The sequence below is a fragment of the Melitaea cinxia genome, chromosome 24 (genome assembly GCF_905220565.1).
Source record: "Melitaea cinxia chromosome 24, ilMelCinx1.1, whole genome shotgun sequence".
In the NCBI taxonomy this organism is placed as follows: domain Eukaryota; kingdom Metazoa; phylum Arthropoda; class Insecta; order Lepidoptera; family Nymphalidae; genus Melitaea; species Melitaea cinxia.
Genome location: NC_059417.1, coordinates 380,100 through 400,222, shown reverse-complemented (window position 1 = coordinate 400,222; position 20,123 = coordinate 380,100). Strand labels below are relative to the sequence as shown.

Sequence of the window (20,123 nt, the reverse complement as noted above, 5' to 3'; positions counted from 1 at the left end):
GTGAAGTATAGGAGGGTTTAGGTCTCTGTTTATTAACATGGCATTTTGAATCAAGCGCTAGAAGTCGATTTTCTTTGCCAAAATGACCTGTTTAATGCGAGTTCTACCCAGCTTTCGGGAATAATAGCACACGCATTCAAGTTTCTTTTGTGCATTCAAGTTCCTTTTGAGCACATCCTTATATTGTAGATGTCGACCGCCGTGCCTTCGTTTACCCTCTGCCATCTCAGAGCAAAAGACTGCTTTGGGTAGACGGCGGTCATCTATACGAAGGAAATGCCTACACCATCTCAACTGTCTCTGGATAAGCAAAGCCTCCACTCCACACATTTCAGAACCACGTACGACCTCGGTATTTGGCACATGGTCTTGTCATCTGATCCTCATAATAGATCTCAGACATTTTAGGTAAAAAGTGTCAAGCTTTTTCACATCTGATTTGTACGTGCACCATGTTTCTGCACCATATAGAAAGACGGGAATCACCATTAATAACTTTTTGTTTATTTATTTATTATTACCATACAAACATGTAACAATTTACAAATTACACATTCACAAAAAACCGATTAGGTTTACATAGGAATATGTCATTCAACAATCATTCGTAACACAAGAATCACAACACAGTTCTTTATCAAAAACAAAACAACATAATTATGAAGGTAGTATTAAAAGAAATCCGACAGGCCGGGCAGCTCGGTAAATATAATATAAATATTATTAATTATTAAATATTTTTATTTCCGTATTTACACAACATATTCAAGTAACAAGTGACAAAAAAGGAACAATCAGTTTCTAGGTTTAATTTGAAAGCAATTACTATTTTGATCTCTACTTCTCCTAGCTAGGTAGCTGAGCTATCTGTATTAAGGAGAAGAGATTTGCCTCCCAAGAATTCTACAATTTTTACTTTTCATTAGTTTGTCACGAGTTGTTCAGAGTTCAAAGTTACATTATAGATTATAAAGTTACATTACATTCTACAAAAGATAACATACATAATTTTTAATATTAAGTAGGTTAAGAGTGAAATAATAAAAAACAAAAAACAAATTAAAAAAAAAATGAAATAAAATAGTAATTTTGTAACAGATATGTCTGCATGATTTCAACTAAGAGTTACCAATATGTATTTGTGTGTGCGTGTATGTAAGTGTGTGTTGGTATATGTGTATGTTTGTGTTGGTGTGTATGTTTGTGTTTCTGTGTATGTTTGTGTGTGTGCAAGTATGCTGATATGTCTTTTATCAGGAAATTTGGTGGATGCACTACATGGTGACCGAATTAAGCAATCAGTTTAAGGAGTTCTTCAGTTTCGTCATAAGTTTTAGAAAGAAGAAAGGAACGGACGGTTCTTTTGCAAGTTGCATAGGGTAAGGAATAGATAGGTAATTTTATATTTAGTTTATTATACAGATATGGCCCGAGAAAATAATTAAATCGTTTTGTGAAGGCATAATTCGACTGTGGGATAGTACAAATCTTGTCTTTTCGTCGTTTTTGGATCGGAATAAAGGGGGTCTTTCTGTGTTGCATAAGAATAGTTTGTAAAATATAGTGCTGTCTGACGTTGAGAACATTCCATGTTTTGTAAAGTTCTGTAGTTGGGTAAATAATAGGCTTAAATGTGGCTACCTTCAATATTGCTCTGTGGGCTATTTCCAGCGGTTTTATTGCGGAAGAAGCAACGCCACCCCAACATGTAATGCAGTAGGTAATAATTGTTTGACATAAGGCATAATAGACTGTGCGTATTACATAACAGTTGGCAATATGTCGTAGGTTTTTAAAAATATAAATTAGTTTCCTGACCCTAGTTGTAAGAAGATTAATGTGTGTTTTAAAGTTAAGAGTTTTGTTTATGTATATACCTAAGTATCGTATATTATCAACGGTGGCTATGAGAGGACATTTGCATGCTGTGTCTATTTGTGAGTATGCGTGACAGGAGTGAGCTTTTAATATGATAGGAGTTTGGGGTTGTGATTTTGGTGAAATAGAAAAAGTTATAAATTTTGTTTTTAATGTATTTAATGTAAGAGTATGAGAAAGAAGCCAATCATATGCAGAACTAAGACCGTTTTGAGCAATAATCTGAACTTCAGCCCACGAGTTTCCATAAAAAGTTAGTGCTGTGTCATCAGCAAAAGACACTATTTTTGAATTAGGGGTGTACAAATTACATAAATCATTTATGTAGGCTAAAAACAACGTAGGACCAAGAATACTGCCTTGTGGCACTCCACAGGTTATTGAAATTTCATTGCTAATATGGTTACCCAGTTTAACCATTTGTGTCCGATTTGTCAGGTGGCTTTGGAATAAGTCCAATTGTAAACCTCTTACTCCCAACATGTCTAATTTTAATAACAGTTTGGACTTAGGAATGGTGTCAAAAGCCTTAGCAAGGTCAAGAAATATGGTAAGCACTTTGTTGTGGTTATTTAATTTGTTAATGATGAAGTCCATAAGGTCTTGAACTGCATCAGAGGTACTTCTATTCCGTCTAAAACCGAATTGTTGTGGAGAAATCAAATTAAACTTTTCAAGGAAATCTACTAATCTATTATTTATTAAACGCTCGAGAACTTTCGATAGAGAAGTAAGAACCGCTATAGGGCGATAATTATTAAAAGACTTTACATCACCTCCCTTAAAAATTGGATGAATAATTGCCTTTTTGAATGCTGTCGGAAAAATGCCAGTCTGGAAGCACAAGTTGAAAATATAACATAACACTGGTGAAAGTAATGAAGAGTATCTTTTTAAAGTAGCAGGTGAAATTCCATCCCATCCTGTCGCTGCATTTGTTCTTAGAGAGTTAATTACAGCCATGATTTCTTTAGGATCCGTTTCATTTAAAACAAAGGTGTTTGTTAGTCTGGTATATCGTATGCACATAGGTTGAGACGATGGGTCTTTGCAGATGATTTTGTCCGCTAGATTTTTTGGTGTTTCAACAAAAAAATTGTTTATGTGATTACAGGTCTGTGAGGGTGATTCGGCGTGAGACAGTAGGTGATTTGGTGAATGTTGTGATTTTTATATATTTGTAATCTTTTTCAATTTGTCCCAGAGAATCTTAGAATTATTTCCAGCCTTAGTAAGTTCATCGGTATCGTACTGTCGTTTAACTTTTTTTAAAATTTTATTGCAAAAGTTTCTGTATCGTTTATAACTAATTTCGAGAATACTATTATTGGGCGACTTTTTTAATTTTTTATGTAGTGAATCCCTGTGTCGTATACATCGCAAGAGCCCAGGTGTAATCCAGGGTTTTATGATTTTTTTTCTAGCAGGTAGTTTAATAACATTGGTACTATTAGAAATAGCACTATTTAGCATATTCACCAGAGTGTCAACAGCAATATTAGGGTCCTTAATAGAATAAATGGGGGTAAAATCAATTTCTTTCATTTGTTTGTCAAGTTTCGCAAAATCTACTTTTGTTATATTATTGGATATACATAATATACATATACAAACATGTTAAACATAACAATATTGATACAGACTGTTAAATTTTTTTCAAGAAATGCATCTTAAGTTTGTATGTTATATTTGTTGGAGTTATATTATTTCTTAATTTTAGATCAAGATCCAACTTTATTAACCAAGTTTATTTTAAGAGTGTCGTGAGTTTTTGTTAGTTACTTGAATAATGTGGTTTTGTATTTTGATTTTTATATTTGGAAATTTCTCTGGTCAGAGCGACATGCAAACTTCTCTGGTCAGAGCGACATGCAAACTTGTTAAAATCAAGTTCTGCTATATATAATAATATTCTGAAACTGTAACTTTGAGTAAGTTGACTTTATGTGGCACTTAAGTGACACACTTTCGTTCTAAAACGGAAAGCGATAGAAGTGGCGTGTAGTAATGGCAACTTAAACTTTAATGTATGAAAATTGATTCTAAAGAACACTAACTTATATTGTAAGTGAGAAAATCAAAAGAAAATTTAAAACTCGGATATATAGAGTAGGTTTTATTTCTGGATGTTATTTCCTTTTTACGGTTATTTTGTAATAATTGTTTCTTATATGTATCGGATCTTCTCTATTTTTAACGGACTTAAAAAAAGGAGGAGGTTACTCAATTCGACCGTATATATATATATATATACAAAATACAGGGTGACTGGTGAATTACTATCAATATTTACAGAGGATACTTGGTACATGATTCTCATTCGCATTATGTAAAAAATAGGTACTTAATTTTTGACAAAATTCCCACACATTTCAATTTAAATAAATGAAATGTAGACACATTAATTTTCAGCCATAACGGCGGCGCTTGCGGCCTTGGCCTTGTACTGTGCCGCTTGCCGCCGCCCGCCACAACCCCCGCAACCCCCGCAAACCCCGCCAATTCTAATTCCCCCCTAAATTCGATTAGTAGGTCACTAGGTCAGTTGGGCGAGCGCTGCCATAAGGTTTGTACGCCGGAGTACGTCCATCTTCCCGCGCGCGCGCCTAGTAATCGATCTTACGCGTATACCTAATATGTCTCGTGTGAATGTGACCTGTCATAAGTAATTAGGTATGGCTTATCAATAAACAAATGCAGAGTACTTAAAAGTGACCCGTTCGTGTTATATCGTGTAAAAGACAATAAGTATGGTTTATTTATTACGTAAGACGATTTAGGGGGAGAGGGGGTCGATCATGTCTTTAGTCTCGATAGTTCTTAGGTAAAATTACAAAAATGCGCGATAAATAAAGTGAAAATACCTTGAAAAATCACGGGCAACCGCGCGAGTGCCGAGCTTAAGCGTAAGCGATTTCCATTTCCATGGCCACGAATCCGCGCCGCGACTAGTCGTCACTTGCTTTCGTAAACAACATTCGTTATTTCGTTGATAAATTTTAATATTGTAGTTGAATAATAATTGGATTATTGAAGTGTGTGAATAGTTTCTTTTATTGTTTTTTTTTTTTTTTGTTAAGCCTCTGGACTGAAAATCTTATGTCGGTAAAGATCAATAATTAAAACCAAAGTTTATTACTACCAAAAAATAAAAATTATTAGTACCTACCTAAAGTACAAATATATATTGTAAATATATAAATATATAATTGTTTAATGATTACTTTAAGTCAGTTTACAGCGATCGATCGGCAAACATAAGATCTGAAAGACAGAATAATGGCTGCGTTGGTTTGGATATCGGCCATATAGACCTATCAGTATCTACTGTCAAAAGATATTTGAAGTCTTTGGATATCAATAAAGGATATGGTCCCGATATGATACCGCCTATATTTTTAAAGAAATGCTATAATACTTAACCTATCCTGTTTCTCTTCTTTTTAATAAATCTTTGAGTTCTGGTTCCATGCCTACTATTTGGAAATGCTCGTTTGTGGTGCCTATATTTAAATCAGGAGATAAACATAACATTCAAAACTATACGGTGATATCTAAATTATGTAAAGTAGCTAAAATATTCGAAAAAATTATCTATGATAATATCTATCCCATCATACGGGGTATACCAATAGATGAACAACATGGTTTTATTGATAGAAGATCAGTCGAATCGAATGTGTGTGAGCTGGTCTATCGCGTACTTGAGGCTATGGATGGTGGTGGCCAGGTCGACGTCGTGTATACCGACTTTTCTAAGGCCTTTGACAAAATATCCCATAACATCCTTTTAAATAAACTAGAACAGGTTGGTATACACGGTGACGTACTTAGGTGGTTATCTTCTTATCTTCGAAACAGGAGTCAGGCAGTGACGATACGGGGCTTTTGTTCATCATTTACTCCGGTTTCATCAGGTGTACCTCAGGGCTCTCACCTTGATCCGTTGCTTTTTAATATCTTCATAAATGATATTCGTAAAATTTTTGAGCACTCCTCTATATTATTGTCTGCAGATGAATTGAAGGTTTTTAGAAGAATTTCTGAGTAGTCGGATTGTTTACTGTTACAACAAGACCTCAACAGACTATGCGAGTATTGTAGCGACAATTTGCTCCAACTTAATGTTAAAAAGTGCAGCATCATCTCATTCACACGTAAAAAAATATCTATTGAATACGATTATCAACTATATGACACAATTATTGACCGTCTTTCTGAGGTGAGAGATCTAGGTATTTACCTGGATAAGAAATTAACTTTTGGGTTTCACATAGGAAGTAGTAGTAAGAAAGTAACTGACATAGCCCACAGAATTAGCAAGTTGAAGTGGCAGTGGGGCGGTCGCCGTGCGTGGGTCTCGTAGGATCGATCTGCTGGAGAAGATGTGTCGTAGAGTGGAGACCGCGTGTTGGTAAACGTAGTGTGAGAAACCCACTAATCCGCTGAGCTAACGGATTGCAAAAAACCGGTATGTTTGGCGCGAACTTGTGGAGGCCTATGTCCAGCAGTGGACTCCGATAGGAAGTGGTGATGATGATGGTGATAATATTAATAACATGAAATTATTATAATCACCATTTACATAATGAGAAGAACATTGAGAAATTCTGCATCCAATTCAAATTAATGTAAGACCTCATTTACAGAGCAATCAAGCATAGGAAGTAGATCTATAATAAAGAATAAAAATGTCCTAATTTATTAGAATTATGTGTTTTTCGTAAACTACTACTGTTCCGCAAAGCAAACGTGTCCTTTCTGGATTATAGTATTCGCATGTATAATAAATTTCACAAACAATTTTGGAATTGTCTCAACATAAAAAAGTGTTTATTAAAAATAAATAAATGGATAAAGCGTATTATTCTGAGGATGCTGCAGGATCACATAGTTGATAAAGATGTATATACTTCAGTCAATCAGTTCAGCCTATTGTAGTCCACTGCATAATTAAATAATATCTATCACACCTAGACTCGAGGCAGGAATCGAACCCAAAACCCCCGGAGCAGAACTGCGCCAGGATCACTGCAAACTGCGTCAACGGGCTAGTCTACCTGATGGTAAGTACCGTAGCTAATGGACGCCAACACTAGGAGTACTGTCAGAGTTTTTTCTTTGTATGCTTCTCACAAATTTTTAAGGTTGTGGGATAATTGTATTATACTTATTTCTTTTCCTTACTCTCCTTACACAATTTCATTAACTCATAACTTAATAATGCTCCTCAATCATTCAATCGTTCAATCGTTATAAAACACTGGCCACTCACATTTCCATTCAGGACGAAAAAAATTAAGCGGCGTTCTTATTTGAATGCAAGCGTCATGTCGAGGGCTGCTACCAACTAGTGATGCCAAACAAATTAAATAAAAAAAATGAAATTTATTGCAACTATTTATTACACCCGAGTGAAGTCATATTGTCACAGACTTTGGACAGCTTCAATAAATTTCTTAAAATCCTCAAGAATCTTTCTTAGGGTAAAAATTAACAATATTTAATATCATCATTCATCATCATCATGTCAGCCTATCACAGTCCACTGCTGGACATAACCCTCCACAAGTTCGCGCCAAAAACGGCGTGAACTCGTGTGTTTTGCCCATAGTCACCACGCTGGGCAGGCGGGTTGGTGACCGCAGGGCTGGCTTTGTCGCACCGAAGACGCTGCTGCCCGACTTCAGCTTGTGTATTATAATGAATATAAATATATTTAATATAATGCTCTAGAATAAGAAAAGTATTTGAAAGATAAGTATTCAGAGAGCTTAATTCAAGTACATAAATTTAATTTTGAGACAAGTATAAGGCTCCGGAATTAGCTCGCTCTTTTTGTCCAACATATTTATATGTATTCTATCAAAGCTAGAAATTCTAGTTGTTCCAACTGTACGTAATTTTTCACTCAACGGACAAATTATAATAAGACAGGAATTTACCCACAAGTAAAGAAAATTTACCAAGCACCGTGGCACTCTCACGTCCCGGTCCATTACTAAAATACTCTCGGGTATAATGTGGGCTTCCAAAGCAAATCTCATCGAAATCTCAATAGTTTTTGTGCTAAAGAGTAACAAATGTTCCAGAATCCTGTCCTAATGCAAATGAGGACAATAATCCAGTTACCCTAATGCAAATTATGATTAGTTGAACAAACTTGAACAACTCTCAAATCTTAGGATCCTTCGCATTACAACTGCGCTAATTTGTCCATCCTCGATCTAAGTTTGGAGAATAGGCTTATAAAGGTACACTTTTAATACTATAAAGAATGTAAATTATGTATGTGCTCATACCAGGGCTTTCCCTTTATGATTGTTTGCCTGTAATATCCCACTGCTAGGCATAGGCATCCTTCTAGACATCAGAGAATGATCGAAGCTTAAACCACCGTGCTTCTGCATTGTGAGTTGGCGTACACATTCCTTAATATGAGTAACGATCTCTATCAAGTGTCTGTAATAACATCTGGAGCCGACAGCTTACCGTGCTCTCTGAGGCCCGGTAGGAAGACCCATGAGGACAGACATCCAAACCGAAAAGAAATAATTTAGAAATATTTACACAAATACAAATACCCACTCCGAGCGGGAATCAAACGCCAGTGTATGGGCACCCACATGCACCTCTATACTAGATCAAGTGTCAGAACTTTGCGTTCCCGATCAAGATCACAAATCAGCCCCTAACATCCCACTGCTGGGCAGAAGCCTCTTTCTCCATAAAGATACTTAACAGATAACTTAGTTCAATACTTAATTATTGAGGCTTGGTCCACCACGCTGCTTCACTTCAGTCTTTACGTAATTAATTATTAAATTTAACTCCATTGTGAGGAGTTTGAAACGGCCCTACTGGATTTTCATTAGTAATCGAAGCATACATTCTTGCACGTGTGTGTACCAACACTGAAGTAAAACTAAGGTAAGATATATGCTCAGTCACTTACGTACCTATTTGTGCTCCAGTCGACACTTTCTTTTGTTCCAATTCTCATCGAGGTGACTTTATATCTCAAGATACAACACACCCTGCTGTTTCATATATTGTATTCATATTTGTGTTTACTATTATTTAAAAGAAATACAATTATAAATTTTAATTTGTAAGATGATGAACAAATTTATCTATTTTGATTTCATTTTGATAACGAGAGAAATAGAAACAGCCTGATTGTGTAATCCAGGCAAGTGAAACCACGAGCAAAAAAATAGTGTCGACTAATACGGGACACGTATCCTGCAATTGGCTCTGATCGGCAGCCCTCGAAGAAATTTAACGTTCACTCAATAAGCGAGCAATTGGATCTGATAATTGGGTCCGCTTTGAGCGGATTTTTTTTTTAAATCCAAATCACTTGTTTGAAGACGACCCTTTCTAATGGAAATTTACATTTTTAGAATACGATATTGAGATTCAGAGGAATATATTTTGATAATTCTTTGCTGATCGAGCACTTGCTTCGAATTGCATGAAGCTTAAACCTAATTCTAACAGAATAGATAATCAATATTTAACGCTTCAGCCTATAATATCCCACTACTGGGCATAGACCTCTTCCCCCATACAGGAGAAGGATCAGAGCTTAATCCACCACGCTACTCCAATGCGGGTTAGCGGATATATTCCCGTCTAAGAGTAACGATTGCTATCAGGTGTAAATGATAACAACCGGGACAGACGGCTTAACGTGCTCTCCGAGGCACGGTGGGGAGACCCTCATGGTTTCAATGCAAGCGTTTATCATGTGCGGGGATCGAACCGGCACCCGCCAGCGCAACAGAAACAAGCCAGTGCTGTGACCGTTGCTACTGTTTTAAGCCCATGGGATATTAAAATCTTTTCTGTAACGTAACTGGTCATTTCTGATGCAATAGATAACAGTGAAATGAGTTACTTATCTACACTGACAAAATCAAATTTCTGTGCTCTTTTAAATTATATATAATATTGTATTTTAGTAAATTCTAGACTTTGTTTACTTATTAAATAAATAAATTCTTAGATTGGACCACGTTTATTTATAGTTTATTTAATTATAGTTATTATTTCCTCGAGATTGTCTACAAATTTTATCGGCTATTTCGAACGTTTTCCATCAATTTCTTATAAATTAGCTTTTATTTCGGAATCATCTAAAATAGTTATATGGTAAATAAGGTAGTAATAATAATATATTATAAATATAACTAACAATACGCGTGTACGAATAATTCGCACTAAATAAGTAAAAATTTTACCGATCGTCAATCATGTTGACATTGTTTCAAAATTAAAGTCGTCATATATATAATTTAATATTTAATTAATTTACAAAAACAAAATCAATAATATTTATTTTTTAGTTGTGGATGCCGGTAGAGCAAGCAATTATCTATAAAATGATATATAATTTATGTTATGCGGGTTCGATCCCCGCACATGACAAACATTTGTATTGGCCATACAGGTGTTTGCCGTGGTCTGGGTGTTTGTGCAGTCCTTGTGGGTCTCCCCACCGTGCCTCGGAGAGCACGTTAAGCCGTCGGTCCCGGTTGTTATCATGTACACCTGATAGCGATCGTTACTCATAGTAGGGAATATATCCGCCAACCCGCATTGGAGCAGCGTGGTGGATTAAGCTCTGAACCTTCTCCTACATAGGGAAAGAGGCCTATCCCCAGTAGTGGGATATTACAGGCTAAAACGTTATGTGGAGTATTAAAAGAAACGTGTACTGTTCCTGACTACTGTCATGACATTAAAATAGCCGCAAAAAACTCAATCGCACAATAAAAATGTTATGACTGTGTCTAGTCATTCTATTCGCGTTTTACGCTCGGAAGCGAAGCCAGTTTTTATAGGATGAAAAAAAATCCTTTTACGATGTTTTTCATAGGTACGTATTCCTGACATCAATCACAATAACGTTTTGAACGCGTACAGTTAAATTTGATCTGCTTTTTATCATCACTAATCTTTACATGATAGCTGATTTCCGCGCGTTAATTCGAGGAAAAACATAGCCTATAAGCCTTCCTCGGTAACATAATGTTTCCTCGGTCGATTGTAACATAATGTTATTCATCGTGCGGGCTACCCAACCCGAAAAAAAATTGACTTCGTAACTTTTTTCCATCCAAAAATACAACTTTTTAGGTACATAATACAATTATAAATACTATCTATCATTAGAAGTCCTCAATCAATTACTCTTAACTTTGGCGCGGTTCGCCTGACGTATGATCGATACGAGTTTTATTTCCCAATAGAAAACCGAACCCTTCTGTTATATATTGGTAAAAAGCATTGTGTACTCGTACTTCATACAGGTTGTACAAGAAAGGGGCATTAAATATACAAATGTTACATAGAGTTTCTAAGATATTAATAAAGATAAGTTATTGTTAAGAAACAGTGAAAAGGAGAGAGTAAGAGCTCGGAACTGAATTGTATTCTGTTAGTAGCTCACCCCGCAAAGGCCATTGCCATATATTTTATTAACCTTCTCAATCCCCCCCCCCCCCCCCATTATAATTTAGGGGAATGAAAAATAGATGTTGGCCGATTCTCAGACCTACCTGATATGCACACAAAATTTCATAATATTTTATTACCCCTCTTAATCCCCCCCCTCCATAACTTAGGGGTATGAAAAATAGATGTGGGCCGATTCTCAGACCTACCCGATATGCACGCAATATTTTATGAGAATCGGTCAAGCCGTTTCGGAGGAGTTTAACTACAAACACCGTGACACGAGAATTTTATATATTAGATATTAGCAGGAATCGAAACTCGACAACCTTTCCTATCTTATTCTAAAGATTGCCGCCGACATAACCTTCCTGACACTGGAAGAACGTCGCAAAATACTTAGTTTTTCTTTATTATAATATGACATAGTCCATAGCCGCGCGGATTTTCCCGAGCTTGTAAGAGCAATATCATATTGTGCACCCAAGTCAAGACGTATTGGAGCAGCGTGGTGGATTAGGCTCTGATCCTTCTCTTACATCGGAAAGAGACCTATATGCCCAGCAGTGGGAGTTCTCTTAAGCTTTTTTATTAACATCAAAATCTGAAACAGAGTCATCAAAAAGCACACATAATTCCCTCTCACGTTGTATTAAATCCTTATCAAGTATTAAACCCATTGTAATGAGTATTCCATACTGACCGCGGTGGCAGGACTACTGATCCTTTTACGGTTCCGTGCCCAAAGGGTGACAATGACACCATATTACTAAAACTCTTCTGTTCAATTCAAAGAATATATTCATTTATGTATTCTATTGTATAACATACATAGATGATCGTTATATATATATATATAAACGATAAGTAGACAAGACAATTTTAAAGCAGCGCCATCTATGATTTTTTTCTGTAGATATGAAATGTAAAGAAGAAACGGGTAAATGAATGTTATTTTAAAAGGTATAATCGTAGGTGTTTTAGGTGCTGTATAGCGTTCACGAAGACGACGTCGCGGGCAGCAGCTACAAATAACATAAAATGAAAGATGAATAAAGGCAGTCTTATCGCTGAAAGAGCGATCACTTCCAGACAACCTTTGGGTATTTGACATGAAACAAAATCCTTAATTATCTCTTTTAATATTTTTAAATTTCGATCGCTGTCACAGTCAAGCGGAAGTAGTAACTTTCATCATTCAAAAGACCTTATCAAAAGAAACGCATGAAACATTATAGAAACTAAGCGCATCATCATCAGCTCTTTTATATTTGTAGTAAATCGAACCGTAGTCTGTGTGAACCATATCTAAGCTATTCAAGACTATATGAATTCTAACAACGTAAACGCTACGTTTATCCATCTCCAATTGGTATTCAATACATCAGGAAATATTTTCTATTTACTACGCGGAATGAATAGTTTTTTCAATTTTTATTGTTTCGAAATATTTTTTGTCTTAAAATTTGTCATTTTCAATACTGATGACAAATTTCGGATGCTAAAATATTGAAACATTGAAACACATTAGTTGAAACCCATCTATTGACTATCATCGCGTTAATAGTGTCAACGTATGTCTGAAATCAACCACAGGTACTATTTTCCTAATTATTGTATATTGAAAAATTCCTGAAAAATCTAAGATTTTATTTTTGTGATACCCACACATTAGGAATTCTAAACATTTTTGAATATCATATCAAAAATTGACCGCTCCAGCGGGGTCCGAACCCGCGTCTCCGACTGACCGACACGACTGATATTCAAAAATGTTTAGAATTCCTTAAAAAGATAATAATTGGTATTGGTACTCACTTTTAGGTGCTTTGCCATGATTCTTACATTGATTAGTATGTTTTTTAAACCGTTTCAAAAAATATCATTTTAAATGACGTGGACATCTTTGGATTAGGTTTGTGGTCCTTCAATATTTTTAACAGATTTTGAAACTCTCAATATCTCAGGCTAAAGAAAAATTTGTCAATTGGCCTTATCTGAGACAGATCCTTTATTCCGTTTTCAAGGCTTTCATGAATTCGATTGATTAATACGCTCAAAGTTAAAGGTATGCAAGTCATTGCCCTGTAATTTAGACACCTGCCAATATGAAGAAGATTTTTCTAATGATTGGAATCTCTTTTTTCACCTTTTTGCCTTTTCTCCGTATGTTAAGGTCATCAACCCCAAGACTTTTTCTCTTATACGTATTTTATAGGGTGTTACTGTAATTTGAACCAGTGGGGATAATTATCAAGGACAATCAAGCAATCATAAGGTTTTGTAATTTGAAGGAAACTCTTGGTTTCTTTAGATAGTTGTACGTTGGTTACCTATGTAGCCTATGTCCAGCGGTGGACTGTATTAGGCTGAATTGATGATGAATGTTGGTTAAACAAGACTAACGTAAAAGTTGCTTTTCATTCAGGAGTCAAGATGAAAATAAGAAATAACATACATTCATACATTCATGTCTATAACATAACCCTACTTTTATCATTACTGGAATCTGGTTAAAATTTGGTAACGAGGTTACCATGGTACCATTAAAAAACTCGTTTAGAGAATAATGCACCCAAACTCTATTTGTAGATAACTCACTTATCTACTCTATTAAATATAAAGTCTTTTGTTATGAAAAAGTCCTCAAAATATTCATAAAAAGCCTTTTATAAAGCTTTGATCTCGTAATTGATCGCGATAAACTTCTAAATTTCAGACAACTTCACAGAGCTAAGAACCAATTTTTCCGAAGTTTTTAAATCGACTTTTGATTCATTTATTCATTTTAGTCAATGGCTTTCAATGTTTGTAGCGAAAATCGTATTACTTCGCGAATGTCCCTCAGGATGATCAATAAACAAAGGAGATTGATAGGTACAGGTGAGATTACTTGTTAAATAGTTGATATATATTTTTTCTATTTTATCATCAAACTTCGATTTATTTGTATGATATTTTTATTCTAGAACTGAACTTTAGTGGAACTAATTATAACATTAGAAAGAATGCTTAGCTAATTTACTACAAATGCATCCACCACCCACCCCATATTCGTTGATTACTATGCTGCCAGTTGGCGCAGTTTGTAGTGACCCTGCTTTCTGCTCCGGGGGTTGTGGGTCCGATTCCCACCCCGAGTCTGAGTGTAATATATATATTTATTTTTATATGTAATATTTATAAGTATGTTTATCGAAAAATAAAAATATGTAGCTATACCAGTCAACTGTTACCTATAACACAAGCATTAAGTTGCTTAATTTAGGAAAAGACGACCGTGTGTATATTGTGTAGATATTTATTAATTTGTTAGTAGTACTTTCATCAGATAAAAAATACAGTAATAATAATTTGATTCGGACAGACAAGCAAAAGTTTCAATCAAAATATTACGCAAAGAATTCTAAGAGATATAATTCAAAGAACGAGAATTTCAATTTGAAAGTGACTTGAGCTCATTTCAGTTCGAAATTAATTCAGAATTAACTAGATTGGTACGGTGGGCAACAGTGGACATTTGCTTTTTTATTTTATATTGTAGCTTTTCTATTTTCTTTCTGCGTTCTAACCGACTTCTAATAATGTGGAGGTTCTCAATTCTACTATACGTTTTTTTATGTGTAGTTACTTCATTACTATTTAGTGGGTTTACCGGTTTTGATGTTACTTACTCCTTTACTTTTTACTTCTTTTTTTACTTTTCCTCTTAATGGCGTTTGTCATCCTCATTGTAATGATTTTATTTATGTGTAGCAATTTGTGTGATGTGAAATTGTAAAATTCATTTTAATTTAACTAAAAAAATTAAACATCCCCATTACATGAACTGAGGTAGGGCACAGCAGAAATTTCCTGCTCAAAATATGGAGCAGCCCGACTGGGGTAGTACCTCGACCTTACAGAAGACCATAAATAATACTGTTAATCATAATAAATAATACTGTTTTCAAGCAGTGTTGTGGTCCTGTTGGTGAGTAAGGTGACCAGAGCTCCTGGGGAGAATTGGGGATTTGGTCGGCAACGCGCTTGCGATGCTTCTGGTGTTGCAGGCGTCTATAAGCTACAGTAATCTCTTACCATCAGGTGAGCCATACGCTTGTTTGCCGACCTAGTAATAAAAAAAAAATGCTTGATGGCTCTGTAAATGAGGTCTTTGCTGCGACATTAATTTGAACTGGATGCAGAATTTCTCAATGCTCTACTCATTATATTAGATGACTAGGCTGAGGTTAACTACGTACATAAAAATTTTATTTTTAAAACATTGTAGCTCTCATATAGTAATTGTGAATAATCTTCGTAAATTATATTTGTCATAGGTAGAAATGTATAACCTTATTCTACGGCAAAGATCGGCTCGGCTCAGCGAGATGTCACGAATAGGTTACTCTGGGAGAATATATAATGAGCCATCATAATAAGTTTAATGTTTTATTTCAGTTAGTTTTTTAACCTTTTCCAGAAAAAAAAAGGTGGTTTTCAATTCGACTGTATATATTTAATGTGTTACCATTTGACCTCAAATTTATACTGACAGCAGGTAATACCCTGTTCACAATCTGGATTAAGATCTGGGCAAGTGCCTCGACCTTACAGAAGATCACAGCTAAATAATACTGCTTTCAAGGAGTGTTGTGTTCTTGTGGTGTGGTAAGGTCAATATAGCTTATGGGGGGGGGGGTTAAATGGCTGTGAAATGAAATTGCGTCACTATAAAAAAAGAAACAAATGTATAGTTGAAAATGAGATAGAATACATTACTGATCAAAACGCGTAAGCGATGCGTTTTGCGTGGCGCTTACGACCTTCTTCATTTTTCAAATCGCAAGGGCCTGCCTGCCTACTTTCCAGAAGTTTCACTTCTGCCGTGTGTGAATTGACACACACACACACTTTTATATAATTTATTTTTACACAAAAATGTAAAGTAGGTTAAATTTAGAATTAAAAAAATAACCAAATAAAAGTCATTCTGGAATCAGTACATAGTATAAAACAAAGTCGCTTTCTCTGTCCCTATGTATGCTTAAATCTTTAAAACTACGCAACGGATTTTGATGCGGTTTTTTTTTAATAGATCGAGTGATTGAAGAGAAAGGTTTATATGTATAATACATGCATAATATAATAGAGGAACACTGATAGTTTTTGCAACCGTGCGAAGCCGGGGCGGGTCGCTAATATCGGAATAAAAACTTCTAAATGTCTTCATTTCAAAGGAGCAAAAAAACAAATCGCATTTTCAAATTTGTGTATGTAACTATGTATTTATATTTGTGTGCGTAATATTTGCATCTTGTTTAAAATCCTCAAATTTATTCAAATCCTGAATATTAAAATTTACTACTAAGCTACCAAATAATAATTTACATAAGGATGCCTGTTATCAGGCTGTCTCATATCATGGAAACCAGAATTCCCGTAATCACTTTACTCTCATGCTAATATGAGGCCTAATCGCTACGCCAGTCCGTTAGGCCTTTAGCAACGTAATCTAGACCTAGGAATTATAATATTAGACTCACACACTCTCAACCTAGGCAAAGCTTGCACTATTAATTAGAAATTCGAATTGTGAAAAGAAACAATTTTTGAAAGAATAAGTTATGAGTTTTTGTAAAATTTATTTTAGCCATATGATCATTTCTAAATTAGGAATAGTTTTTATTAAATAAAATATTATAGTAAAATTATAATTAAGTGCTTGTGGAGCCTTTTTAAATCAATCATCAATCAATCATTACAGCCTATACAGTCCACTGCTGGACATAGGCCTCCACAAGTTTACGCCAAAAATAACGTGAACTCATGTGTTTTGCCCATAGTCACCACGCTGGGCAGGCGGGTTGGTGACCGCAGTACTGGCTTTGTCTCACCGAAGACGTTGCTGCCTGTCTTCGGCCTGTGTATTTCAAAGCCAGCAGTTGGATGGTTATCCCGCCATCGGTCGGCTTCTTAAGTTCCAAGGTGGTTGTGGAACCTTGTTATCCCTTAATCGCCTCTTACGACACCCACGGGAAGAGAGGGGGTGGCTAAATTCTTTAGTGCCGTAGCCACACACCTTTTTAAATAATGTAAACTATTTAATAAAGTTTACAATAGTACTTTAAGTATTATATTTTAACCGACTTCAAAAAAGGAGGTTACTCAATTCGACCGTATATTTTTTTATGTATGTTCGGGGATAACTACGTCGTTTATGAACCAACTTTGATAATTATTTGTCGTTGGAAAGGAGTTGTCCCAAGTGTGGTACCATGTTAAGGAAACCAGGATCTGATGATGGAATCCCAGAGAAATCGAGGGAAACCCTCGAAAATCGTAGTGACGTCTACTTACCTTGTACAACTTGTCGATGTAATTGAAGTCGATTTTTTTCGTTTGCATGCAAACACAATTATTTTAAATGTAGCTACTAGGTTATATAATATAAAGATGATTGTGAGTTCACTGTTTTTGCCCAAAATACCCTAATAAATTATATAGTAATCTACGATCGCATTTTACTACGGTTTACTTAAAAAATTAACTTGTCTTGAAATGAGCTGTTAGCCTGAGTTTGTTTTACCAGCCCTTAATGCGACGTTTTATCATAAATGTCTTATGCGAGAAAAAGATTAATAAATTTTTTGGAATTTACTCCTTAAGTATTGAATTTCATATAAGACCTCGTTACGTTTTTGTTAACGCCATCTATCGGAACGCAATAGGGTTCCGATAGATGGCGTTATTTGATTCTTTTATTTACCATTTGATGTAGTATTGTTTTTTCTTAGACTAGTAAGACTTTTTGTGCCTATTTAAACAGTCGATCTGAAGGAGTAAACTCCAGTCGTGCGTCGAAACTGACATACACACTTTTTTAAATATCACAGATACGAAACAAAGAATTATACGGTATGGTCCAGTCGTTCGATACATTTTGATGATGTGTGACGCACTATTTTATGACTATTTTACTACTATACGATCAATTTTAGGAATAACGAACCTCAATTGTCTGATCAACGATTAGGTGCGGTCACAGCGGGCGTACCCTCATCACTCGTGACGTTTGTGTTACTTTGGATTTTTTTTTTCTAATATTATTATTATTATAGGTATATGAAGATAGACATGTGTATGGGTGATTGGGTGTTTGTAACTACCTAATTGACTGCTATGAAATGTCTTACGTAGATACCTGGAGATTCAGAACAATATACAAGCTACTTTATATACACACACATAATATGTAATTACAAACCAAATTCACTTGAAACGAATAATTCTTTAATTTGAATATGAATAAGTCACATTACATTATATTTTTAAGATATTTTTAACCGACTTCCAAAAAAAGGAGGAAGTTCTTAATTCAATTGTATTTTTTTTAATATTACATCAGGACTTTTGAATGGGTAGAACGATTTCGGTATTTTTTTTAAATCGAAAGTTTGTGCGTGGCATGTGGTTCTCTTTAAATCTAATTGAGTGTAGTCTTAATTAAATTTGATTTAGATCTGATGACTATTATTTGAGTGATATTCGATAACGCATATTTACTTGACTATTTTTTGTATTACGCTTCAGCCTGTAATATCCCACTGCTGGGCATAGGCCTCTCTCCCCGTGTAGGAGAAGGATCAGAGCTTAATCCAGCATGCTGCTCCAATGCGGATTGGCGGATATATACTATGAGTAACGATCGCTATCAGGTGTACTTGATAACAACCGGGACCGACGGCTTAACGTTTTTGTATACTGACGTTGTATTTATCGATGTATTGAATCTGTTTTTTTTTTTTCGTTTACGAGCGAACACAATTATTATATTAATTCTACTGTCTTAGGCACAGGCATCAACTATATTAGTGTTTCATAGAAATAGACACTCAGATAAACAAACTTTCCATAAAATAAAATAAAACATCTCTATAAATGTATCATTATTTGAAAAAGTGTGTGTACTTATAAGTAAATATAAGTAACTTAGTAATTAAATATAAGTTATTAAGAAAACGTAAGTTATACTTCATTGGCTAGCTAACTTCACGTTGCTAACTTCTTCGTTGAATAGCTAACTATAGGGTGTTGGTCATTTTCTTAACGGTGTGCGCGCGCATCGTAAATATTTACTCTCATCATTTTTCTCTAACATGACAAAAGAAGTATAACTTCAACAAACACAACTTGTACTGATACGACACAAAGAAAATATAACTCATGTGTTTATCCGTGAAAATAAGAAATAAAATTATGTATATTATAAAGGTAAAAATTTTATATATTGTTCGTTTAAATGTTCTCAGGAACTAGATACTGGTTCAGGGCACAGTTAGTTTATCTAAACCACTATGGTATCGAACGCGCGTAGATAGACCGCTATCTGATCATAAGCGGTTACCGTATCTATGGAACATCGGGATCGCCTTAAGCGCGTCGCCCACATATTACATGTTGTGAACTCGACAACTTAAGGATATCGAAGTCTTAACATGCTAAAAAAGGACAAGGAAAGACATAAATAGGATCAGCTGGTAAAATGCCTTTAATATATGGCATTATATTTGTATTTTCTATCAAACTATTTTATTTATTTGTATAGATCTACAAATAAATAAAATAACCGCTTTTAACTAAATGAACATGGATAAACAATAATGTAACAAATAAACTTAAACATTACATTGAGTAAACACTAGTAACATAATTGTGTTTGCAGGCAAACGAAAAAAAAACCGACTTCAATTATATCGACAAGTAATACAACGTAGGTAGACGAAAAAATAGTCAAGTAA

General features: G+C 35.0%; 1 long non-coding RNA gene across 1 annotated transcript; it reads right to left on the bottom strand.

The window, feature by feature from the left end:
* Positions 1–574: 574 nt before the first annotated feature.
* On the bottom strand, positions 575–19,496 carry LOC123665551. Its single transcript, XR_006745067.1, has 3 exons — positions 19,487–19,496; positions 8,860–8,862; positions 575–698 (listed from the first exon to the last, which is right to left on the bottom strand). It is a non-coding gene; the product is annotated as an uncharacterized LOC123665551 (long non-coding RNA).
* Between the last annotated feature and the right edge of the window lie 627 nt (positions 19,497–20,123).